The 26,781-nt window shown below is 36.1% G+C and overlaps 1 protein-coding gene across 6 annotated transcripts in view; it reads left to right on the top strand.

The window, feature by feature from the left end:
- Positions 1 to 2,095: 2,095 nt before the first annotated feature.
- LOC141389508 (patj homolog) overlaps positions 2,096 to 26,781 on the top strand; it is a 460,965-nt gene continuing 436,279 nt past the window's right edge. For 3 of the 6 annotated variants that reach the window (XR_012409108.1, XM_073961100.1, XM_073961099.1), the window contains exon 1: positions 2,210 to 3,017. The gene's annotated coding sequence lies outside the window, so the exon portion shown is untranslated. Of the gene's footprint in view, positions 3,018 to 3,807; positions 4,290 to 26,781 lie in introns of those variants that run through there. The other 3 variants (XM_073961097.1, XM_073961096.1, XM_073961098.1) reach the window with 2 other exon arrangements.

Here is a 26,781-nt window from a genome sequence, read left to right as displayed (position 1 = left end):
TTCATCAGTTAGTTAGCACCATCTGGCAGGAAGAACGAGTACCCGACGATTGGAACCTGAGTATCCTGTGCCCCGTCCACAAGAAGGGAGATAAGACTGTATGCTCTAACTATAGGGGCATAAGTCTACTCCCTATTGCCTACAGGATCGTGTCAGGGATATTGTGCGAACGACTAAAGCCTATGGTCAACGAGATAATTGGACCATACCAATGCGGCTTTAGACCTGGCAAGTCCACCATTGACCAGATATTTACCCTGCGGCAAATCCTGGAGAAGACCCAAGAGATGCAGATCGACACCTGCCACCTTTTTGTCGATTATAAAGCAGCCTTCGACAGCCCGCTGCGTTCAAAGGTATTCCAAGCCATGTCTGAATTTGGTATTCCCGCAAAGCTTATCCGGCTTTAAAAATGACTTTAACTGACACGAGGTCCTCAGTTAAAATAGGAAAGAACCTCTCCGAAGAGTTTGGTACCAAAAGAGGTTTCAGACAAGGAGACAGCCTTTCGTGTGACCTCTTCAACATCCTGCTAGAAAAGGTTATACGAGAGGCAAACGTCAAAAGAAGTGGCACAATCTACACCAATAGTCACATGTTACTTGCTTATGCTGATGATATAGACATCATTGGCCGATCAGTAAAAGAAGTAACTGATACCTTTATAAAGGTCGAAGGAGAATCTGCTAAAGTGGGTCTGGCGGTAAACGGTGAGAAGACCAAGTTGATGGTGTCGACGCGCAATGCGTCCATTGAGCTCGGACCGACTGTGGAAGTTGGTTCCTATAATATTGAGGTAGTAAAAGACTTCGTCTACCTCGGCACCTCCGTAAACTCAACAAACGACATCAGTTGTGAAATAAAAAGAAGAATTGTATTGGCCAACAGATGCTACTTTGGTTTAAGTAAGCAGTTTAAAAACAAAGCCACATCTCGTCAAACAAAAATAACGCTCTACAAAACACTGATACTACCCGTGCTGATGTATGGCTCCGAAGCCTGGGTACTTGCGCAAGCAGACATGGCAGTGCTTGGTGTGTTTGAGAGAAAAATTCTTTGCTATACAACGACATCAATATAGTTAAACGTATCGAGATGCAGCGATTGCGTTGGCTAGGCCATATCATAAGAATGAGCGATGATGAACCCGCTAAAACGGCGTATGAATACATGCCACATGGCGGTGCACGCAGAATTGGCAGGCCAAGGAATAGATGGCGCAAACAAGTGGATGATGAGATGAAAAGGCGCGGTATTCCAGAGTGCAAAGCAACAAATAGAGAGGAATGGAGATCTCTTCTTAGTTCGGCCTATAGAACAAATGTTCTGTAATGGGCCAGCTAAGTAAGTAAGTAAGTAAAGGTTGTGACGTCAATATCCCACCGAAATGACTGATTTTTGTGATTAAGTCTTCCAGGGGTTATAAAGTATTCCTGAAAAGAATTATTAGTATATGCCCACGTCTTCCTTTATCCCCTATAGAAGCATACCTCTTAATTTTTGGTATTTTTTAGGTTTTAGCCACATTATCTTATTAAAATATCTAAAATTTGGTAATTAGTCTTCGTTGAGTCTAAAAACTTTCCGAAGGAATTTGTCGGTATAGATCGAAGAAATTTGCAGTAATTTGGTAAATAGTCTTCTTCATAAACGAAAGGAAACTAATTGTTATATTTTATATATATAACTCTTGGTGGAGGGTATAACAAGTTCGGCCCGGCCGAACTTAACGCCGTTCTTACTTGTTTTTTCATATCATAATGTCCTCACTACAAAAATTCGAATACTTACTGACAAATACGAATAGAAAATACTTTGTGCCACATGGATTCAATTTTTGAATTTCGTATACAGCTTTTTATAATAACCTACGACAAGATTTTATAAAGTGATCACTTATAGCTTATTGACGAAGTATTTTCCTAAAGGGTGGTCAATTTTTTTCCACAAACAAACATGTGACATAGATACCGGCAAACTTTTACTATCAAACTAGAAAGCTTTTAAAAAACTTTTACTATAGACGATAAAGCTTTCACAGGGGAACTGCAACCAACTTCACATGTAAATAAAACGAAAGAAAACAATGCGATTTGTTGTTGTTTTGGCTATACTTTTGACAGGAAACGCTTCGGCGCACTATGGAAAAGGTTGGAACACAAACGAAAAGCAACAGAGTCAAATAATAAATTATGAGAAGCGAATATGAGAGACTGAGAATGCAAGTTGCGATAAAAGCAACAACTTTCCACAACATAATTATAATGTTGGTGTACGTTCGTGTGTATGATGTTATGTTAAGAGTAAAATACCGTTACACTCCTGGTACTTCTTAAAGGCAATGAGCGGCGGCCGTTAACGATTCTATGGGAGAACAAAAGAGAAATGTGGGCATGCAAGTGAAACAACGATGCTAAACAATTTTGAAATTTGTTGTTAAACGGTAAAGAGACTTCGTAACGTGCGGGTGTAACTTTGTTGCGTTAAGCGAGCGCGAGTTTTAGGAGGAAAAATTTAAAGAAAGAAAGAAAAAAAAACAGAAAAAATTTTAAAAAATATTACCAAGAGGAAAAAACACAAATTGAATTTCCGTGTAATTCCCCTTAAACCGCTTGCCACGAGAGTGAAAAAAAAGAGTAAATTAAAGCGCGCGTAATTGATGTCGAAAATAAAATGGGCACACAAACGAATTTCGTTGTCGTTTAGAAGGGCCGCGACCGTCGATGCTTTGTTAAAGAGTTGAAGTTGAAAAACGCGAGTGTAACATAAAACATAAGGCAAAGCCGCTGCCTCATAAAGAAAGTGCAAAAAAATATGTGAAAGGAAATTAAAGTAAATTGAAAAGTTGGCCAAACAGCCTAGAAGTGCAAAGCAAAGGAAGTTTTAAGAAAAAATGTGTTTAAATTTAAAAGTTCCCGAATTGAAATCTTAAAAGAAAAGCAAAAAGATCAAAAGTGAAAAAGTGTTGAAATAAAATATTGTTCTAAAAATTAGTTTAGCCAAAAAGAAAAACCAAAGTGAGTGCAATTTTTTTTTCTTTACGATGAACAAAAGGGAAAAGTTGGCCAATTTTGTTAAATCAATATTTGCTAAGTGTAAGCCATGTTTGTTGTTGCTTCTGTCCTTGTTGTTGTTGTAAAGGAAATCTGTCAGTGCTACAAAAAGGGCTAATTAAAGTGGCCACGTCGGTTGGTTGTGCCAAGAAGTAAAGAGGAGTATAAATAAAACAAGTCGTTAGTAGCTCAACTAAAAATCACTATACACACAAACATACAGACAGACACACACGCATACATGCATGCACACACCCTTTTATAAGAAATTTACTTTCGGTTATATGTTTGCTTGGTTGGTCGGGAGGTTGGTTGGCTGGTCGGTCGGTCGGTCGTTTGGTCGCTTGTTCGTTGACTCGTTTCGGTCGTCTATAAAGCAGAAGAGAGTGTTTTCTGTGCCTTGGTGATATGGGGTCAAAGGTAAACGAATGCTCATATAACGGTTCTACTGTTCTTCTTGTACATTAATGTCATTCACAACAATGCTAGTGTAAATGTGTAAGTGCGTTCTACACATCGTTGCTATCGTTGCCGTCGTTGTTGTCGTCGCATATTCGTAGGGTCGTATAAGTGCGTGACTGCGAGTGTGTGTGTGTGTTTATGGGCTGTATTTGAATGTGTAATTGTGTGTGTCTGTGCAACAAAGTGTGCGTGACATAAATGATTGATTAAAGCCAACGCGAATTATATACAGCCCAACGTTGTTCGCCGTAGCCTATTAAGGACACACTTATGCCGACATTTTCATTTGTTCGTACGTTCATTTATTTCTTCCAAGAAATTACTTTTTTTACTGTGCTGGCGGATATTTAACTCGAAAACGGAAATGAATCTAAAATAAGTACATTTCGAGTGGAAAATATTCTTAATATTCAAGTGTTTCCTGGCAATGCTGGGCAAGAAGAGGAAAAGCAAAACGATTAAAGCTAACGAAGCATGAAGCTTTTCGCCATACAACAATCAATATTAATGCTTAAATGGTATCGATGCCAACCAACCAACCAACAACGTTGGTCATTGGATCAGCTGGTGCAAGTTCTAGGCCAAACATTACATTGTGCCAGAAGCTGTTATCAAGTACAGCAGGAGAAAAGCAGCAGTAAAACCAGCAACAAAACAATTTCATTAACAATAAAGGGCGACCTACATACATAAACAAAAAACCAATGAAAGAAACAATCCCACACATATATACCCTTCCGCAAATAAATACATATGTACATATGTACGTGTGTGGTATGTGCAAATGTTATCTTGTGTAATGTGTTTTATACTACCTAAGCAAACCCTCGTCTTTCATCAGCTCCACTTTAATGTAAATGTTTTTGACAGTACATCTTAAATGCAATAAAAAACTCAAAAACAAAAAGAACTTTCTTAATTTATTTTTCCCCTTTTCAACAAAAGTTAAAAATCTTCACAACATGGCCAAAAATCCACACTGACTTACATCATTAAAACAAATTGTCAAGATACTTATTAACTCCATTATCAGTAATGGCAACAGCCATAGCAGAAGGAGCATCATCATCATCAGCAGCATAAAACCGGCAACATCACCATCATTATCCTTAATATCATCGCCAACATTAACAGCAGTTGCCTTGCTTCTTGTTGTTGTTGTCGTCGTCATTGACAATTTGCCACATTAATATGTGTATGTGCCGGAAAGTCAAACGCCAAGACAACGCCTCCAAATTTGCACACATCACTCCTTTGTTTGTTTGTTATTTGTAAACACAGCAGGAGGTGGGGGAGTTTGGTGAACACAACACCGGTGACAAATAAACAACCTTAAATTCATTTTACCACAAAACTAATTAATGTTGAAACATTTTTTATAACTTCTAATAATGAGAGTGAGAGCGAGAGAGGAGTAACGCGATGAAATGAATACCCCTTAATAAGTGAAATTGTTAAAGAAAAATCCATCAAAGTTTAAAAAGAAGAAGAAAGTGTAATTCGATGTTTCTATGAAACTGTGTTTTTTGGGGACACAATAAATTGGTGCTTTTTTGAGATGACTTCAATATTTTTTTTTAAATGATTTTGGTTTCTAAAAACAACAACAAGAAGTTAGAAAGTATAAGTCGGGTTGGGTTTCCCGAAAGAATGTATGACGACAAAAAAAATAAATTATCGGTTAATGATGTTTGAAGAACATAAGTCGCTTTTATAACCTGCACCAAAAAGCGCAAAGATTATTTTATAATTATTACCTCAAAGTATTAGTTCTAGATCCGCCTATGATATTCCGATCTTCATATTTCAAGTTTAGCAAACATAGCGATTATAAAACAACAATTCGTCCACAAATATATTGCATTTTGGAACACGGGACATTCCTGAACATTTTCTGAAAATTTTCTGAAAAAATTAGGTTAAGAAGTTGTGGAAAAATAATGTATTGAAAAGAGTAGGCGTGGTCATCAGTTTTCAAGATATAACATATTTAAAAAAGTGGGCGTGTTCCGGTTCCAAATATGTATCTAGGGTACAAACAACCCCATTGCCTCCCGAAATTTATGCTGAAACCGATATAACACTGTGCAACACTGGAAATGCAAACAACTTCTAATGGGCATTTTCTGAAAGTACGTATTGAGACTACAAAAACCTTAATTGGGTTTTGTGTTCTTAGATCGGGTTTAGATTTTATGGCCTCATCTAAACCGACCTAAAATGAGCCTTTTTTCCAGTGATCGGACCTTTATCTCCGAAACTAATAAGAATTTTGTTTTGCAGTCTTCAGCAATAAAAAGTAGAAATTATGTGTCAAACAGATGAACTAGGAAAATCTGCATCTAGCGCATCAAACTCGTTAAAATATAGAAAAGTTTACATAATTTCTGAAATTTTGGTCAGTAACAACCAAACTGTTGGATGTTGAAACCAGTAGCCATTCTAAAAATTTTCCAAATAACGTGACCATCAATTCTTCAGAACATTCTGAAACTCTAAAATTGTTATTTCACGTTGTTTAAGGGGTATTTCATAAAATACCTTTTAAAAAACTTATTTCAAACAATGTTCATACAGGCTGTTTATTCTCATGTTGGGGATTTCAATTAATTATTGAAATATTTCCCAAATTGTTGTTGAAAAATTTGCTATAAACAAGGCGATACAGGCATTTTACAACAATATAATGTTCTGAAGAATTGATTATTACACTCCAGAGAATAATTTCCCAAAAGGCAACATTAAGAAGAATTTAACATTTTGGGAGATACGCTGCGAAATATACACAAGTTATAGAATTTTTAGATATATTATAAAATTTGATGCAATAAATGCAGTTTTTCGAGTTCACTATTCCTCTAAATATTTTCTTCTTGCACTTATCTACAAGTTTGCTGCAGATGTCAAAACAAGTTTCGTATTGGTTTCAGAGATACAGCCCTGATTTGTTGTAAAAATTCGATATTTAACCATGTTTAGATGAGGCCATAAAAACCGAACCCGATCTAAGAAAACAAAACCCAAATATGGTTTTTTCCTATTGGTCCTCTACTTTCATAAAATTCTGGACAGAAGTTGTTTGCACGCGATTGGCTCTAAAATGTTACACAGTGTAATCATAAGTTTGGCTCATACATATAGCGTTTAAAAGAAAGGCGTGGGCATGCTACCCCACCTCCTCCGAATTTCATAAAATATACAAATTTGATAGAAATCGGTTCAGTAGTATTAGAGATATAATATATTAAAAATAAAACAGGCGTGGTCGTGTCTTTAGGCCCCAAAAAATGTACCTAAATTGTACATTAAACCGTAAAACCGATACAAGCGTAATTTTTGCAAATATAGGGGAGGTATCCTGCCTCTCTGGAATCCAATAAAATATGTAGCCTGTTTTCGTGGGCTATCCCTTTACCTTTCCTGACAATTTCTGGAAAATCGGTTCAGTAGTTTTTGCAGAAAAAAATTAAATTGATAATTGAAAAAAGTGGGCGTGGTAAATTTTTCTTTCCCTAAAAAGCTAAGTTGGGTTATAACAGCATTTGATTTTTGTTTATAAAGATATGGCGTTTTTTTAATATGGCAGAGGGAAGTACCCCGCCCTATTTAAAATTCAGGAAAATATGCATCGTATTTTCACCATCCCTGAAAATTTCAGGAAAATCGGTTCAGTATTTTTGTAAATGTAATATATTTTAAAAAGTGAACGTGGTCAAGTCTTTGGGTCCTAAAAAAGTAGGTAAGGTCGGAGAAACAGTCACAATTATCTCACAAATTAATTTCTAAACCGATACTTTCGTAGTTATTGTAAATATAGCATTTTAAAAAAATAGGATATAGGGGAAGTTACCCGCCTCCTCCGAAATTCAACTAAATTTGTAGCCTATTTTAACCGGGGGCATCCCTGTACATTCCATGACAATTTCAGAAAAATTGGTTCAGTAGTTTTTGTAGAAAGTATAAAAATTGAAAAAAAGTGGGCGTAAAAGTGGATGTGGTCAAATTTTCTTTGCATAAAAACCTAATTCGGGTTATGGCGAACATTACACAAGAAAAATTATCCAAATCGGTCCAGTTGTTCTCAACTGATGCCATTACCAACGAATAACATTTGATTTTTATTTATAAAAAAGATATAGCATATTTAAAGAAATGGGGTATAGGGGAAGTACCCCTCGCCCTCTGAAGTTCTACAAATGTTGTAGCCCATTTTAACCGGGGCCATCCCTGTACATTCCCTGACAATTTCTGAAAAATCGGTTCTGTAGTTTTTCTAGAAAAGATAAAAATTGAAAATTTAAAAATGTGGGCATGGTCAAATTTTCTTAGCATAAAAACCTAAGTCGGGTAATGACGAACATTTCAAAAAAGGAATTATCGAAATCGGTCCAGCCGTTCTCAACTGATGTCATTACCAACGAACGACATTTGATTTTATTTATAAAGTCTTTGTGCATTTGTATGCAACATGCAAAAAGAAGCGAGATGTACCCATAGTTCCTTTAAGGCATATACATAGAATAACTTTCTGAGTCGATTTATCCATGTCCGTCCGTCCATGTGTGTGTCCGTCTGTCCTTGTATTTTTGTTCGCAACGTACAGGTCGCATTTATTATCCGATTCAGCTGAAAATTGGGGAACATCATTTTGTCAGCCATAGCAAGACGCTTTTGCTTTTGGCAAAATCGGTTCAGATTTGTATATAGCTCCCATTTAAGTTCCATATTTAAGTTGCTTATTAAAATATTATAATATCCAAAATAAACAAATGTTTTTAAATATTTTTTTTTTGTAATTGTTGTATCAACTTGTATTCACTGCCACGCTTACGGCGGTACATGGTTCATTAGGGCCAAGTCCATACCTCCTGTGAAAATAGCCCAAAAGATGCAAAAACCACTATGACACCGAGTGGTTGGAGCGCAAGATAACTCTCAAACGGATAAACCGATTTGGGTCCAAACATAGTTTAAGTTCGAACATAAGCCAAATCGGTCCACCCCTTCAGGTACCTTCCCCACAAAAGTTCAAAAATATTCGGAAAATTTTTTCGCACGATAACTGTTGAAGCGAGTAACCGATTTGGTCCATACTTTACACATCCTAATATATCTACCAGATATAGATCAGGTTCGAAAATGGACTACGTTCGTCAACTCCTTCGGAAAGGTGTAAAAAACCTCTATGGCACCATAAGGTCTGTTCGAAGATCCTTTGGAAATGTATACCGATGCTGTTCGTTGTTGTCCTGCTTACAGCGGTATTATGTTTTCCGTGGACAAGTCCATGCTTCCCGGATTACTGGTCCATAATTTATACGATGACGTACGGAAATATATCGAATATTATATCTATCGAAAATATGTAACTCCCAAAATAAGATCCACTTCCATAATTTAAGTACCTACTCTGCAACACTTTTGAACTTTAATTGTGATCCATACTTTCGTCGGCAAGTTCAAATGTCAAAAAAGGGCCACAAAATTCTGAAAAGGCCCTAAATACATTCGATATGACTGTAGATGCAAGTTTCAATTCACATAGGCAAAGCCGACAGATACTTCTTTACTTGTTTAAATTTATTTTCGTGTTTGATGTTTTTTTCAAGGTCAATTTTCAATAAATGATGAAAATAGTTGTGAGTAAGATCGAGTTGGGCTGTGTACCTTATCATTTAATAAAAATGAAAGAGTTTTATATCAATTTCCATCGAAACATACTGCACATATTTGCAGTTTTCGTTTTAAAATGATATTTTGTCTCGCAAATATGTACAGATATTCTTTGATTCAAAATGTCAGAATATAGTAGTGACCCTATACTATATTCCTGGCGTTTGGTTATAATTTAGAGTGCACATTTTATAGGAAATTTTAAAGATTTGTGAACAAATGAACTAAAAAGGTCCCTTTTATGGCTTGCACGAGTGTTACTTTTTAAGAAAAATATTCCTCACATTCTTGTCAATAAAGTTGCCAAAGACACCATATAGCTAAAGGGCATTTTAAAGAAAAATCCATCAAAGTTTAAGAAGAAAGTGTTATTCGATGTTTCAAAGAAACTGTATTTTGTGTTGATACAATAGATTGGTGTTTTTTCAATATTTTTTTAAATGATTTTGATTTCTATAAACAACAAAAGTTCGAAAGAATATATCCCATAATCTATGAGGCCAAGAAAAAATTGAATCATCGGCTAATGATGTTTGAAGAGTATAGGTCGCTTTTATAACCTGCACAAAAATGCAAAGATTATTTTATAATTATTATCATGTAAAATCTCAAAGTATTGGTTCTAGATCCACCTATAATATTCCGATCTTCATATTTCAATAAAATAATAAACTCCAGACCGCAATTATGGACTGGTCGTTACGAATTTATAGCGTGGAGTAGCAGAACATACAATAGACCTCGCTTTAGGTAATCACTACCACGACAGCGTTTTTCCATATCACTTATTATTTCGCGGTTATAGGCTCCTATTGATTTAAGGTCTTGATGTCAAAAAGGATCATTGTGTCACCATATAGCTAAAGTGCAAGGGTTCCAATTAATCTTAACTCAGATTTGTCCAAAACTGTAGCAGCTTGCACCCCTATTTTAGTTTCTTCCCAGCAAAAATACTCATTACAAATTGGCCTACTTTCTCATTATTTTAACATGGGCATGTCATAGGGAGTAAGTACTTATTTTTTGGTCACTAAAAAGTAGATAAATAAGTAGTTATTCCCTGGTTACTTCAAGTCGTAACTACTTATTTAAGTACTTATTTATTTACTTTTAAGTGCCAAAAAATAAGTACTTACTCCCTATGACATGCCCGTGTTAAAATAATGAGAAAGTAGGCCAATTTGTAATGAGTATTTTTGCTGGGTTTGTTTGTTTTGGCAAAATTGATACCGATATTTCCTTAGTATGTAATACAAATATAAATTTCATTTCTTTAGTGACTTACAGTGAAATTTAGCAGATAACATTTTTGTCTTTGACCCCATTCATCAAAAATGATGTTTTGTATGACAAGTTTGCCAAAACTCACATGAAGTACGACCTTAACCCTAAAATATGTCTTTAATTTTGCATATTTCTGGAGTTTAGGTAAGACATTGGGTTTTGGTGTATTCTAGAACCTCTTGTAATAATTAATGGCGAACAAATTTGTAGAATATTTTAATCTGTTACGATAACATTTTATAGAAGAAGGGACCAAAAAGACCCTTAAATGACCATTTGAGGGTTAAAGAATATGAAAAAAAATATAACGACCATAAAAACATAAGAACACAAGGTTAGGTTAAAATCCATTAATTTTTAGAGTTTTGGCCAGGTTTTTCGTAAAATTGACCACTGTGCTGTGGAAAAAAAACTGTGAAAAAAACTTAAAGAGCGCGTCACACAGTGTTGCCGCAGTGGACAAAAATCGTAATATATGATGTTTACGTGTCTCTCTTACGTACATCTATAATGAAGTTATAGCTCTTTAAATATGAAAAATATATCCCAGATAATCTAAAGCAATAATCATATAAAAATTAGACGACCTTTAAAATGGATGAAGGATGGGGTTTTGATGGGTGGGCTATAAATATAAAGTTTTAGTACAGTTGACATCAACTGGACATGGGCAAAGTACCGTTATCAAGAATTAAACATTTAAATTTGATAAAAAGTGAAGTGAAATGTGTAAAAACTGCAACCTTCTGACATATATCAATATTTTAATGAATGGTCAATCTGATATTAATGAAAAAACTGTACATTTTCTTTTATTTAATGACGGTGTTGCAGTCTCATTTTAAAAAAGATGGATGTGACCTAGGTTGATGAATTTGTATACAAGTATTCATAAGTGCATAGGAATGAAAATTCAAATTTTGGTTCATATCTGTCCAGATTCGGGTATAGCCCTCATATATATATCTTTCACCGATTTTTGCTATTACTCGGTCAAATTTTAATTGAAAAGCCTTCAAATTTAATATGCGATCGGTTCAGGTTTGGATATAGCTCCCATATATAATTTCGCCCGATGTCGCTCAATTATGAATAATTACGTCACATTTTCCAAATTAAATCAATATTTCACATATATTGCGTGTTTTGTGCATCAAATACATAAAATCGGGCGAAAATATATATGAGAGCTATATCAAAATCCAAAGAGATTATTGTCAAATTCGGTAAAACTGAAAAAGGGCCCAAGAAAACATCCAATGTTAAATTTATCAAAAATTTACTGATTTATAGCAAAATCGGTGATAAATATATATGGGGGATATATCCAAATCTGAACCTAAGAATATATCACAAACATCCCATACGAGACAAGGGAGACTTCTCTCATATCAATGAGTGCACCCCGATTCATATTAGGTCAATGATATGGGACCTACTGTTTATCGCCGAGTCCGAACGGCGTGTCTTAAGACAGCACTTGTAGAGAAGTTTTACATGGCTGAAATACTTAGAACATGTCGCCAACATTACTGAGGGGTATTTTGCCACCGTTGAAAAGTGTTTTGATGTTGACTGGCCGGGGAATCGAACCCGCGACCTTTAGCGTGCAAGGCGGGTGTGCATACCATTGCACAACTGTGGCACATTTGAAGGCTATTCGATTAAAGTTGACCGAGTTATACCAAAATCGAGGAGAGATATATATTGGGCTATATCCAAATTTGAACCGATATGGACTAAAGTTAAAACTTTTCATTTCTATGCCATCATAAGTACTTCCGAAAAAAATCAAATATCAACAACTACCATATGTTTACGGTGAAAATCGATCATTCCGATTTTGACTTGATGTTCTTATACACGTTTTTTTTTTTTTTTGATATTTTGGCATATAGCAGCTAACCCATTGAGATTTTCGATTCAATACTAAGACGAAAATTGTAGCCAAGACAATATTTAATAACTCTCTAGTATATTGCAAAAGCATTGGAACGCTTCTTCATCAGAAACGAGACGCACCCATTAAGGTTTTTAAATCGTACACTTCCAAATGGCACTTTCATACGACCAAAATTTGCCTCATCGAAATAGTGGTTTTAGACATTCGTAATATTTTGTCCAAATTTAGTTAAAGTTGGAAGAAGGGCCACACCGATCCACTCCTTCCGGTACCTCCCACACAAAAGCTCTAAACTTTTCATTAAAAAGATGTGTGCGATAACTCTCGAAGGCCGTAACCAATTTTGTACATTGTAATATTTGTACGAGACATACATACATATATCACTCCTTTGGTTACTTCCCATACAAAAATTCGGAAAAGTCCAGTTTAAGGCCTGCCCTCGAATTCATTTGATTTTTGTGGTAGCATCTTGTATTCGCTGCCCCCATTACGACGATACCAGTTATTTCCCCTGAGAAAATAACTCTTAATTCTTTTTGAAAATTATATCAGTGCTACCTACACATTGTGGTGTAGTTCTTAGTAGGGAAGTCCATGCTTCCTAACTTAGTGGTCCAAAACCTCTAAGTTATACGTTGACTAGCCCAACGTCCAAAACAAGATGTTTTTATCGTTCTTTTAGGTGACACGTGACCATGACCACATGAAAGGTGGACCAAGATAAGTCCTGGGCTTTGCAGTCGGGGCCGTTCCTTGGTATATCATGTGTTCGTCATACAAATTTTTCGGTCAAATTTATTTCATATTTGTTTTTCAGTAAAATTACTCTAGTGTGGATATTGACATAGCGTTGCAAACGTACATACATACATAACAAGATCTTTTAAGCTATTTTGATGTTCAAATTGAACTTTTTTATTTAACTATAATTAGATTGCAAATTTGTGTAAAAATTGATTCTCTTTTGCATTTTAATAATTGCCAATAGTTAATTGACTGCAACTAAATAATCTTTATCGCTAGTAGCCTGTCGTTTGCATCATTCATTTTAAAAATGCTGTCATCGAGAGTAGTTGCAATAGTAAATTAATGTTGTTTTAATAAAATATTAAAACAACGACTATGGGATTAAGGCTGCTAAAGCTATTCTTGCAGAATTTCCTTTAAGCGCGTAATAATTTTACATTGACGGAGAATTTTTTTCTTTCCTATTTACCATCTATAACTTTCACATTTACCCTTGATCTTTACCATAGAAAAGCGATAATGGGTATATTCCAAGTAAAGGGATTTTCTATTGTGGACCGGTATTTCGCCTCTTTTAACTAAAAATAAGTTTGTTCAAATCATGACGAATTCCAAATTTTGGACCAAATCGGTTGATCAGTTAGGGTTTTTTTACACCTTTCTGGATGTTTTCTCAATAACACTATCCAACATTGAAAATGCAAATAACTTCTAGTATGGATTTTTTGAAAGTACATATTTAGACTACAAAACCCCTAGTTGTTCTTTCAGACCCAGTTCGGATTTTATGGACTCATCTAAACCAGGCTAAAACTACACTTTTTTTGCATTTATCAGGCCTTTATCTCAGAAAGGAATAGGAATTTGGCCTTGCTGTCTTTAGCAATATTGTAGCCCTAAACTAGTATAAATTATCTCTTGAACACATCTTCATCTAGGTCATAAAAATCGATAAAATATAGAAAATTTTACATAATTTCTGGAATTCTGGTCGGTATCAGCTAAACTAATGGGAGTTGAACCAAGTAACCTTTTGCAAAAATCATCCAAATATTGTTCTTAGCAATTCTTCAGAACATTCTGAAGCTCTAGAACGCTTATTTCATGTTGTTTCAGCGGTATTTAGTATCATATCTTTTACAACACCCATTTCAAACACCTTTCACACAAACACTTTATTTTCGCATTTGGGATTTCACGACATTATTGACGTATTTATTAAGTCGTCGTTGAAAAATATACAAAAAACCACGTGATAGAGGCATTTTACAACAATGGCATGTTCTGAAGAGTTGTGTATCACATTCTAGAAAACATTTTTTTAAAAGAAAATATTAAGAAAAAATTAACAGTGTTGGAGATATGGTGCGAAATGTATACAAATTAGGGAATTTTTAGATATATTTTGAAATTTGAGGCAATAGATGTAGTCTTTCGAATTTATTATTTCTCCAAATATTTTATTCTTGTCCTTATCTTTTTGTCGTTTGAGTATGTACTTTCAAAAAATCCTCAGTTCGAATTGTTTGCACAAAATCAACTTAAAAATGTTGCATAGCGTAAGTATAGACTTGCCCCTGAAAAAAATTTTACCGTCGTAATTGAGGCAGCAAATGCAAGTTGCTTCAACAAAAATCAAAGTGATTAGAGACCAGGTCTTAAAGTGAACTTATCCGAAACATTGTGTGGTAGGTACCCGAAGGAGTGATCTATATCCGGTAGATATATTAGGAAGTGTAAAGTATGGACCGAATCGGTCACTCCCTTCAAGAGTTATCGTGCGCTCAAGTTTTCCGAACATTTTTGAACTTTCATGGGGGATGTACCTGAAGAAGCTAAACTAAGCTAAGACAATATATTACGAAGGCTAAATTTTTGACCGAATCGGCATATCCGTTCGAGAGTTATCTTGCCCTTCATCCACTACACACGGTGTCATAGGAGTTTTTTGAAACTTTTCGTCGTATGTGGGGCAGTTGTTGCTACAACAAAAATCAAAGTGATTCGAGAGCAGGTCCTAAACTGAACTATTCCAAAATTTTGTGTGGAAGGTACCCGATGGAGTGGACCTATTGGGTCCATATTTGAACCTCATCTAAGTCTGGTAAAAATTTCACGATGTGCAAAGTATGGACCAAATCGGTTATTGTTTCAAGAGTTATCGTCCGCACAAATTGTCCGAACATTTTCGAACTTTTGTGGGGAAGGTACCGGAAGTAGTGGACCGATATAACCCGTCTTCGAACTTAAACTAAGTTTGGACAAAGTATTCAAAAGCCAAATTGATCCGTTCGAGAGTTATCGTGCGCTCCAACCAGACATACAGACTGACGGACGGACATGGCTTAATCAACTCCAAATTGTCTGAAACGGATTTTGTCCAAACATACTTGGGGTCTAAAACCATGCCAGGAAAATCGGTTTAGTAGTTTTGTAGATGTAACATATTTTAAAAAGTGGTCGTGGTCAAGTCTTTGGGTCCTAGAAAAGTAGGTAAGGTCGAAGACACAACCACAATTATCTCGCAAAATTATTTCCAAACCGATAAATTCGTAATTATTGTAACATAGAATTTTTAAGAAATAGGGTATAGGGGAAGTGCCCCGCCCCTCTGATACTAAATTTGTAGCCTATTTTAACCGGGGACATCCCTGTACATTCCCTGAAAATTTCAGGAAAATCGGTTCATGCCCGTAATTTCTAGCCCTAGGTAACCGGGTAGGTAACCACCTATTAGTTATCTTTACCTACGCGTTTGGTAATTTCTACGTGCCATTTTTTAAACATGTGGTAACATTGGTGATTTTCATTCATGATTTCGTAAAAACATTGCCACATATAAGTGTTTTAAAATTTTTAACACATTGGCAACGATCAACCAGGCAAAATCCTTGGTGTAAGTAACACGGCCGTTTTCGACCCGGTAACGTTACATATGGATTGAAATTAAGAAATTTTGCTTACACGGGGGATATCTATGAACTCATAGATAACTACGCGTAGAAATTACGGGCATCAGTAGTTTAAGTTGAAACAAGTAAAAAAGTATCAGTCGGCTTTGCCGACAGTGATATACCTTCAGCCTGTGTGGATTGAAATACTTTTTTCCCCCAAAAACGTATGTATTTACAATTTACATATATTTACGACAAAAGTATGGATAGAATTAAAGCTAAAAATTTGCGGGGATATCGATAGATAGAGCTTTTTTCATACTAGCCTACGAAAAACATAATATCGCTGTAAACAGGGCCACTAGGAAACCTTCGGTAAAAGTGTCCAAAGGATCCTCGAACAGACCCTTAACCACACAAAAATGTTGGACAATTGTGTGGGTGGTACCACAAGGCTTGGACAGATAGGGCCCAAATTTGAACATAAACTAAGTTTCGACAATATTTAGAGATCCAAAGTTTGGACCAAATCGGTTGCTACGTCTATGAGAAATCGCGCATACCATTTTAGGGAATATTTTCGAACTTGCGCACACAAGCCATTTTAGGTGTTTAGAGTTTTGTCCGGAAGCATGGACTTGCCCACTAAAAATTTGATATCGCAGTAAACAAGACTACAAATGTAAAAAAAAAAATCCAAAGGATCCTCGAACAGTCTTTAAACTGCACTTATGTTGAATTTTGTGAGGGACGTACCTGAAGATGTTACTTAGATGGCTTTTATACTAAACAGAGTGTCTTGTTTCATAAGCCAAACTAAGAATAGATTTCCAAACGCACCGATCTTTTGATTTGCTTCCCCAATTTTGGATGCCATGTTTTGTGATATCTTCTTCTTCAACTTGGCCTTTCAATCGGAGTTTTGGCATTTCCTTGGGGAGTATACCGTCGAGTGGCTCGTATTCAAATGCCTTTCTAGCGGGGGCATCACTATCCATCCTGCTGACGTGGTCCAGCCAACGCAATCGTTGTTGTTCGATACGTTTTACTATATTGATGTCGGTCGGCTGGTACAGCTCGTGGTTCATACGACGCCGGTATTCACCGTCAACGCATATTGGTCCATAAATCTTTCGAAGAAATTTTCTCCCAATCAACGTGTGGTAGAGTGTAAGTTTGGTCTGACGAGAGGTGGTTTTGCTTTTGAACTGTTTACTTAGACCAAAATAGCATCTGTTATCCAATATCATTCTTCTCTTGATTTTATAACTGATGTTGTGCTTTATTTATGGCGGTGCACAGTGGTGGCACTTACATGGGAAGGTGTGACAAAAATACTTCTAAATGCTATATCGAACTGAAATTGTTGTCAATGGGTCATAGTGGCCTAAAAACACTCTACGTAAAATATTGGGGTCCTCGGTCCAAAATGTCGGGTGGTTCCCATGAAACGAATCATCTTGAATTTAAGTATTTTACCGTTACCGAGACATTGTTCAACCAAATTTGCTGTAATCCGGTACCAGGAGTTATTATTGCATTGTAAGCATCCCCACGAAAAATTGTCAGTATTGCTCCATGATTTGGTTTACTCCCCTATGATTTATATATCGTTTTATTTGGGCAGATGTCAACCAAATATTCTAAGCGACTATGTTCTTATAATGATCTCAGACTTCAGAACACCATCTTATAAAGAAATGTCATATCGGTCCACTTTTGACCACAGCCTCCATATAGGGTTACCATCCTTATCTTGGTACTTTATAAGATTTAACCACATTTGTCTGCAGAATTACTTGTAATAATGTATTTTTGGTTCTCAATGTGGGGGAAAATCTCCACTTTTTAGCGTGGTCCAACATTAGGGTGTCCCATTACAGCTCTAAGTTACATTGAACATATCGCTAATAGTACAAAAAACATTATATTTTAACCAAATTTAAGAAAGGATAATACAATTACTTAGACATATACCAAACAAATATAAATTCAGCAACTAAAAAGGGTGTTAAACTTTTGGTCATAACTGTCAAAACCGCGAATTTCCTCAAAAAGTCTATACGGTTATGAAATCTACAGGCGCTAGGCTTCAATTTGGTACTAGTGGTACTCTCGCTAATTTTTGGAAAGTAACTCAAACTTTAAGGAAATCCATATATCTATATTAAATATTTTCATTTTGACCGATATGGCAACCCTTGCAATTTAGAGGAATTTTTAAAACTAGAAAAAGGAAGCTAAGGCAATTTACTAAATGATTCTACTTAAGTTAAGGCGTTAATAATAATCCTTTTTTTAATAAATTGGCTGTGATTCTGAACATCAACAGTTGGTCCGAGTCTACAGGACATCTTGCGTGTTGATATCACTAATTTGGTCTTAACGCCGTTGCCTGCCAGGCCAACTTTGGCAGACTCTTTTTCAATTTTCCCAAAGGTTTCTGTTACGGATCGAGTTGATCGACCTATTATATCATTATCGTCTGCGTAGGCCAGTAACATTATATCCTTATTGTTAGGGTTTTGGGTAGGGAATTCCCGGGAATTCTCGGTTTTTTGGTTACGGGATTTTCCCGGGAAACAAAATCATATTTCCCGGGAAATCGGGAAATATCTTTTTACATTTATCACAACTAATATTGAATGAATAAACTATGCCCGTCACTTTGATACCATAGAATCAGAATTCGATTAGATTACAAAAGATTTGGAAATAACTTTAATCTACAAAAGTGTTTTCAGGGAAAAAGTTATAAAAGCCGCACCAAAAACATGAACTATAACGTATTATTTCATCTAGTCATGTATCAGGTTGGAATATGGACTATATCGGTCCAGCCCTTCGGGTACCTCCAACACGATATTTAGGAAAAGTGCAGTTTAACAGCTCATCTCGAATCGTTTTGAAATTCTTTCCAAAAGGTTCTACTTGAAGGCCCTGTTACAACGGCGTTACTTTTTTGGGAGGGCAAGTCCGGGAAATCCCGGATTCCCGGGAATGATAAAAACCGGGAAAACCTAAAACCCTACTTATTGTATATAGTGCTATTTTTATCTCTATCGGTATATACATTCTCATATGACCTTTTCCAATAGAATGTTAAATAAGTCACACGATAGATTGTCACCTTGTCTGAAACCTCGTTTTGTTTCAAAATGTTCCGAAAGGTTCTTTCCTAATTTAACAGCTGATGTTGTATTAGCCAACGTAATCCTGCATAATCGTATCTTGGAACACCTTTAATCGAATTGGGCTGTCGAAGGCGGCCTTATAGTAGACGAACAGGTTGTATGTGTCGATCTGTCTTTCGTGGGTCTTCTCCAGTATTTGGCGCAGTGTGAAGATTTGGTCAATTGTCGATTTACCAGGTCTAAAACCGCATTGGTATGACTCGATTATGTTATTGACCATGGGTTTTAAACGTTCACACAGTACGCTCGACAGCACTTTGTATGCGATTGGTAGCAGATTTATGCCTCTGTAGTTTGTACACACCGTCTTGTCTCCTTTCTTGTGTACGGGACATAGGAGGCTAAGGTTCCAATCGTTGGGTATGCTTTCCTCCTGCCAAATTTCGGTAATTAACTGATGCATACTCCTTATCAGCATTTCGCCACTGGTCTTAAACAGTCCGGCGGGCAGCCCATCAGCTCCTGCCGCTTTATTGTTTTTCTGCCGATTAATTTCTGTCATGACCTCACTTTGGCTAGGTGGAAGACATTCAACGTCGTCGTTTGCGATTGGTTCTTCATCGCTGCCCATATTCGATACTAAAAGTTTCATAAAATGCTCCTTCCAGATCCTCAGTACGCAGGAGAATGTGCCTGCACCATACCCTTCAGTCTGGTGTTTTAAACTCTGGTAAAATTTTCGGTCTTTATTCTGACTCCTGAACATCTCGAGTTTCTCACGCTCACGTTTTTCTTGTTTTCCCTTTTTTCTTTGAAAATACGCCTCTCTTATACTCCCGATATTTTTCTTTGGCGCTTCGTGTTGTTACTAAATGTAGGGTTCCTCGGGTTGCTCTGTATGCCGCGACATGTCGCGTTCTTTTTTTCAGTAGCCTTACGACACTTCTGGGTCCAATTCCACGAAACATGCACTTATCAAAAAGTAGTTATTTTGAAAAGTGATAATTGTTTGTGTTCCACGAAATAAATTTGCACTTAGCAAATTTTTTTAATCCATTCTCTTTAACAAATTTGTTGTGCTCTCTTGCTTAATTTTTCCGCCATCTTGCCAAGTTTCTCAGTGCTCTTGCAAAGTGTGGATGCTATTTGTTCCACAGAACTTTTTATCATCTTTGCATTATTTTCAACTTAGCAATGATAAATTATAAATAAAAACAATTAAATAAAATAAAATCAAATAAAGTAAAGTATAACAAAATAAAATAAAGTAAAACAATTAAAAAAGTATCAGTCGGCTTTGCCGACAGAGATATACCCTCAGCCTGTATATATTGAATCAATTTTTTTTTTTTTTTTTTCAAAAAACGTATGTGTTTAAGGGTTTTTATAAATTTTGGGAATTTGAACCGACCAAAATGTTCATTAGGATTAGCGATCCAAAGTTTTGCGGAGGATATACTAAAAGGAATGGATCTACATTGACCATTATGGAAGTGGATCTTCAGCCACTACATGTGATGTCATATGGGGGATTTACACACTTCGTCATGTTTACTCAAGAAGTATGGACTTGCCCCTGAAAAAAGTTTACCATCGTAATTGAGGCAGCGAATGCAAGTTGCATGAACAAAAAATCAAAGTGATTCGATAGCAGGTCTTAAAGTGAACTTATCCGAAATTTTGTGTGGGAGGTACCGGATGGATTGGACAAATATAGTCCATATTTGAACCTGATGTATATCTAGTAGATATATTAGGATGTGTAAAGTATTTACCAATTCGGCCTCTCCCTTTAAGAGTTCCCGTATGAACAAATTTTACGAAAATGTTTGAACTTTTGTGGGGTAGGTATATGAGGGAGTGGACCGATATGGCTTATCTTCAAGCTTAGACTATGTTTGGACAAAATATTACTAAGGCCAAATTTTGGACCGAATCGGCAGATCCGTTCTAGTGTTATCTTGCGCTCCAACCACCTCACACGGTGTCATAGGGGTTTTTTACAACTTTCGGGTTATTTTCTCAGAAAGTATGGACTTGCCCCTAGTGAAACTTGTACCGTCGTATGGAGGGCAGTAAATACAAGTTGCTAAAACAAACATCACCGTGATTCGAGAGATGGCCCTAAACTGAACTTTTCCGAAATTTTGTGTGGGAGGTATTCGAATGAGTGGGCCGATTGAGACCATATTGTAACCTCATCTTCCTCTTGTAGAATGTTTACGATATGCAAAATATAGACCAAGACCGAACATTTTTGAACTTTTGTGGGGGAGGTACCTGAAGTAGTGGACCGATATGGCCCATCTTCGAACTTAAATTAAATCTGGACAAAATATTTCGATACCGAATCGATTGATCCGTTCGAGAGTTATCGTGCGCACCAGCCAGACAGACAGACGGACGGACATTGCCAGATCGACTCAAACTTGTCTGAAACGGATATCGTACAAACATACTTGGGGTCTAAAACCATTATTTCGATGAGGCACATTTTTGGTCGTATCAAAGTGTAAATACCCTCCCTCTTTAGCCTAAAGGCTGAGGGTATAACAAAATAAAATTAAATTAAATAAGTTCGGGGTGGTTCTGACGTTGGATGTTCGGAATGGGATGGTTCGCAAGCGTGGAAGTTCGGAATGGGGTGGTTGGAAGCACGTCTATTGTCCTTTTTGGCAACTCCTGAAAATATTAAAAAACACGCCTATTGTCTTCTTTGGTTGCCCCTAAAAATCTTTAAAAAAATCCACTCCTATTGTCCTTTTTGGTAACTCCTAAAAATATTTAAAAACATTTCACGCCTATTGTCCTTTTAGGTAACTCCGAAAAATATTAAAAAAAGCCTATTGTCTTCATTGGTTGCCCCTAAACATCTTTAAAAAAACACGCCTATTGTCCTTTTTGGATGTTCCTAAAAATCTTTAGCAAGTCCACGACTTTTGTCCCCCTTTAGTTACCCTTAAAAATCTTTAAAAAATCCACGGTCTTTAAAATATCTACGCCTATTGTCCTTTTGGTTGCTCTTAAATATCTTTAAAAAATCCACGCTAATTTTGGTTTGAAGGATGAAAGTTCGGAAAAAAGTAATTCGATCCTTATAATTTTTTTCCGAACAAAATCTCCCGTCGAAACGTTTTAAAACTTTTACTTGTTTTAACAAAACTTAGCAAATTCAACTTATCATTAGCAACTTATGATTTATAAAATTTGCGAATTATCAAAAATATTGCTAAGTGCAAAATGAAAAGTTGATAAGTTGTTTCGTGGAATATGGTCCTGATCGTACCATAGATTTTTAGGTGGTGGTTTTTGGTACCCAAGCAAAGTTTTTTCGGCAGTTTGAAGTACCACTTTGCCACTGTGCTTCCTCATTATCGGGACAAGAAGTGCCGTCTTCCAGCATGTGAGTCAGTTGAGCGGAATAGGCTCTCGACATCCAGCTTCCGTCTTGTGTTAGATCGCACTTTTGCCGCAACATTAAGACGAATGCGTACCTTTGCTGCTACAAGGAAATGGTCCGAATCGATGTTCGCTTCTCGAATCTAACACGCATATCACGCAGATGAGACTGATGTAAAATACTTTGCTTCTATATGGATTGTGGCAATTCTCTCATTAACCGGAGTGGAGCTGGAGACGAGATTTTTAAGCCTCCGACTTACCATAAATCCAACACCTAGCTCATGTTTCATTTCATGACAGCATGGCAGTGCGTAATCGTTTGTGATTTTTACGTCTGCCCGGTTCCGTTGCACTTTCTGTAAGGCGATAATATTAGCTTTGTACTTACCAAGTACATCCGCCAGTGCGCAAACTGCAACTGCTCTGTAGAGAGTCCTGATATTCCAGGTGCAGATTGGCAGATCATGGTCCTTAAAGCGTTTGCGTGATTCGTCAACTTTAGAGTGTTTGTTTTTCTTCATTTTCTTTGTTTTTTCATAGTAGGGGGTGTTTTGACGGAGTGAGTTACTAGCCCAGCGCCCAACCCAAATCCTGGGCTTTGCCATGTTAAAGTCGATCAATACCGTTACTTGGTGTCATTCATCCCCTACGTCACCCACCTGAAGATGTTGTCCACATATATTCTCTTGGAACTTGTTGTACGTTTGGAAGTAATTTTATTTGAAGGAGTGGACCGATATAATCCATATTATGTTCGATATATGTATATCTGGAAGAAATATTGCGATGTGCAAAGTTCAGATCGAATCGATTACTATCATTGTAGCGAAAATGTTTGTACTTTTATTGCGGAAGTACCGATACGACTTAGATTTAATTTGGACAAAATATTACGAGATCCAAACTTAGACCAAATCGGTTGATTCCTTCGAGAGTTTTCATGCGCTCCAGCCTGCCAGACAACAGAGATACAGACGGAACGTCCAAACATATGTGGAGTCTAAAATTTGAAACGTATGAGTGTGTATATAATATACAGTGTATATAATATACGTAACCCTAAAGGCTGGGGGTACAATTATACTTTGTTGATGATAGGGAAAAAATTCAAGTGGGTATGCTAAATATCGCAGATTTTAGCAGTTTGTGACGCACACAAATTATTTTTTTTGCATGATTTTCTGCTCTTGTTTAGCACAAATAACAAAATTTTGGCGAAGGCAGCAAAACAAATTTCTAATTGGCTTTCAATATATAGTCCACGAAGAACCCTTCATACATTTTGTCCAATAGACATTTTTCATGCACTTCCATTCCCACAATATTGAACTCGTAATTCTTTTGGATACATGATGAGTGTAAAGCCTCGAGACCTCAATATAGTTTGAATATCTATATATATAAAATAGCTTAGTGAGTGAGTGAGTGACTGACATATCATCGCCCAGACGAAACCGCTGAAGCTAGAAAGCTGAAATTTTGACTGTGGGTTGCTGTCGGTGTGTAGAGGTGAGATAAGGCTGGGTTTTTGGAAATTCGAAAAGTACTAAAAGGTACTAAATATGGTACCCTTTGTATTAGGCAAACGGGAAGAGCTAGAATTCTGAAATTTGGAATGAGGGTAACTGATGAAGAGTTAGAAAGATGTACCAAAGGGTTTTGAGAAATTTGACCTCTAAGTGTACGAAAAGTACTAAATTTAGTACCAATTGTATATTTTGAACGGGTTTAGCTAGAAACTTGGAATTTTGTATGGAAATGAAGGTTGAGAAGTGGTGTTCATAAAAGGAAATGGTTTGTGAAATTCGTACTCATGTGTACGAAAAGTACTAAATGATACTAAATTTAGTACAATTTGGATTTGGGTGAAAGGATAGAGCTGGAAATCTGAAATTAGGAATTAAGATTATTGACGGAGTATAGGATTGAGATATAGGGGTAGTTTGGAAATTCGTACTTACATATGTGTACGAAAAGTACTAAATTAAGTACAACTTGGATTTGGATGAACGGATACAGCTAGAAACGTGAAATTTAGAATTAAGATTACTGACGGAGTATAGGATTGCAATATGGGGATAGTTATCGAAATGTGTACTCATGTGTACAACAAGTTCTAAATGGTACTAAATTTTGTACAACTTGGATTTGGGTGAACGGATAGGGCTGGAAACTTGAAATTCCGAATTAAGATAACTGTGTACTTATGTTTACGAAAAGTACTAAATGCTACTAAATTTGGTACAATTTGGATTTGGTTGAAGGAATAGAGGTGGAACCCAGCAAAATGGGTATCCATGGTATTAGGCAATCGGGAAGAGCTAGAATTCTGAAATTTGGAAAGAGGGTCCCTGATGGAGAGTTATAGAGATAACCCTTTGGCATGGTTTTTGGAAATTCTACCTATAAGTGTACGAAAAGTACTGAAGTTACTAAATTTGGTACCAATTGTATATTTTGAGCGGATATAGCTACAATCTTCATATTTGGTATGGGAATCAGGGTTGGGAAGTGGTGTTGATATAAGGAAATGATTTTGGAAGTTCGTACTTATGTGTATGAGAAGCAATAAATGGTACTAAATTTGGTACAATTTGGATTTGGGTGATCGGATAGAGCTGAAAACCTGAAATTTGGAATTTATATTACAGTCGAAGTGAAATATGGGGGGTAGTTTTGGAAATTCATACTTATGTGTACGAAAAGTACTTAATGGTACTAAATTTGGTAAAATTTGGATTTGGATAGACCTGGAAAACTGAAACTTGGAATTAAGATTACTGATGGAGTGAAGGACTGAGGTAGTTTTGGAAGTTCGTACTTATGGGTACGGAAAGTACTAAGTTGTACTAAGTTTGGTACATTTTGGATTTGGGTGAACAGATAGAGCTGGAATTCTGAAATTTATAATTAAGATTACTTATGGAGTGTAGGATTGAGGATGTTTTGGAAATTCGTACATATGGGTACGAAAAGTACTAAACGGTACTAAATTTGGTTCAATTTGGATTTGAGTGAACGGAGAGAATAATCCTGAAATTTAGATTACTGTTGGAGTGTAGGACTGAAATAGTTTTGGAAATTCGTATTTGTGGTTACGAAAAGTACTAAATCGTACTAAATTTGGTACAATTTAGTTTTGGGTGGACAGAATTGGAATTGGAATTACTGTTGGAGATAGTTATTGAAATTCGTACTTTCATTCGAAAAGTATTAATGGTATTATGGATAGAGATGGAATTCGGAAATTTGGTATTATACGAGGGCGGTTCGGAAACTTCTTAGCCTATCAATGAAAGAGAATAGTTAGTTTTTCAAAAATATTTTTATTTTTCAATATAATCTCCTGAAACTTTAATACACTTAGTCCAACGCTTTTCTAGCAATTCTTAAAATCCATTTTATTTCGCTTAAAACGATCCAAACAAGCTTGAGAAATGTTCATTCTTATGCGTTTTTGATCGACTGTTAACAAATGCGGGTGCCGCAGAAAGCTTTTTCATCTGTAGTTCTTCATGCAAAATTAAATGGACTCGATCATTTGAGATGCCCATGATATTAGCAATTTCACGCACTTTTATTCGTCGATCATTTAATATCATATCATGCACTTTGGCTACAATTTCTGTTGTTGTTGCTGTTTTTGGACGTCCACTACGTGGTTCATCTTCAATGCTTGTACGACCACGTTTAAATTCAGCAACCCAATTTTTTACTGTTGCATATGAAGGAGCACTTTCACCTAACACATTCACCATATCATTATGAATTTCTTGTCCCGACAAACCTTTATTATGTAAATATTTAATGACAGCACGCATTTCTAATTTTTCCATTGTAAAAAAAAATTGTGGATGCGTCTTCTTGAACACCTCTTTCTATATGAAGGAGGTGCCAGATCGAAACAAAATTTAACACGTGTTCATAATAGAGATGGAAGTTTTCAAAACACTTAACTTTTTTCTGTTTATACCTCGCTTTTTGTGCTAGGCTAAGAAGTTTCCGAACTGCCCTCGTAGATTATGCGTACAATAAGTGTACGAAAATTACAAAATGGCACAGAATTTGGTTAAAATTGTTATTGTGTAGATTAGTAGAGCTGAAATTGTGAAATTCGGTATTACGTATACGTACTTATGTATACGAAAAATACTAAATTGTGGTTGGGATTTAGTTTTGGATAAAAGGCGGTAGTTTTTTAACTTTTATGTACATATTATAAGTAC

The sequence above is a fragment of the Musca autumnalis genome, unplaced genomic scaffold, assembly GCF_047663935.1.
Source record: "Musca autumnalis isolate F117 unplaced genomic scaffold, ASM4766393v1 scaffold_1, whole genome shotgun sequence".
NCBI classification, from domain to species: domain Eukaryota; kingdom Metazoa; phylum Arthropoda; class Insecta; order Diptera; family Muscidae; genus Musca; species Musca autumnalis.
The sequence above is the reverse complement of the archived record's forward strand: the minus strand, read 5'-3'. Positions and strand labels throughout refer to the sequence as shown.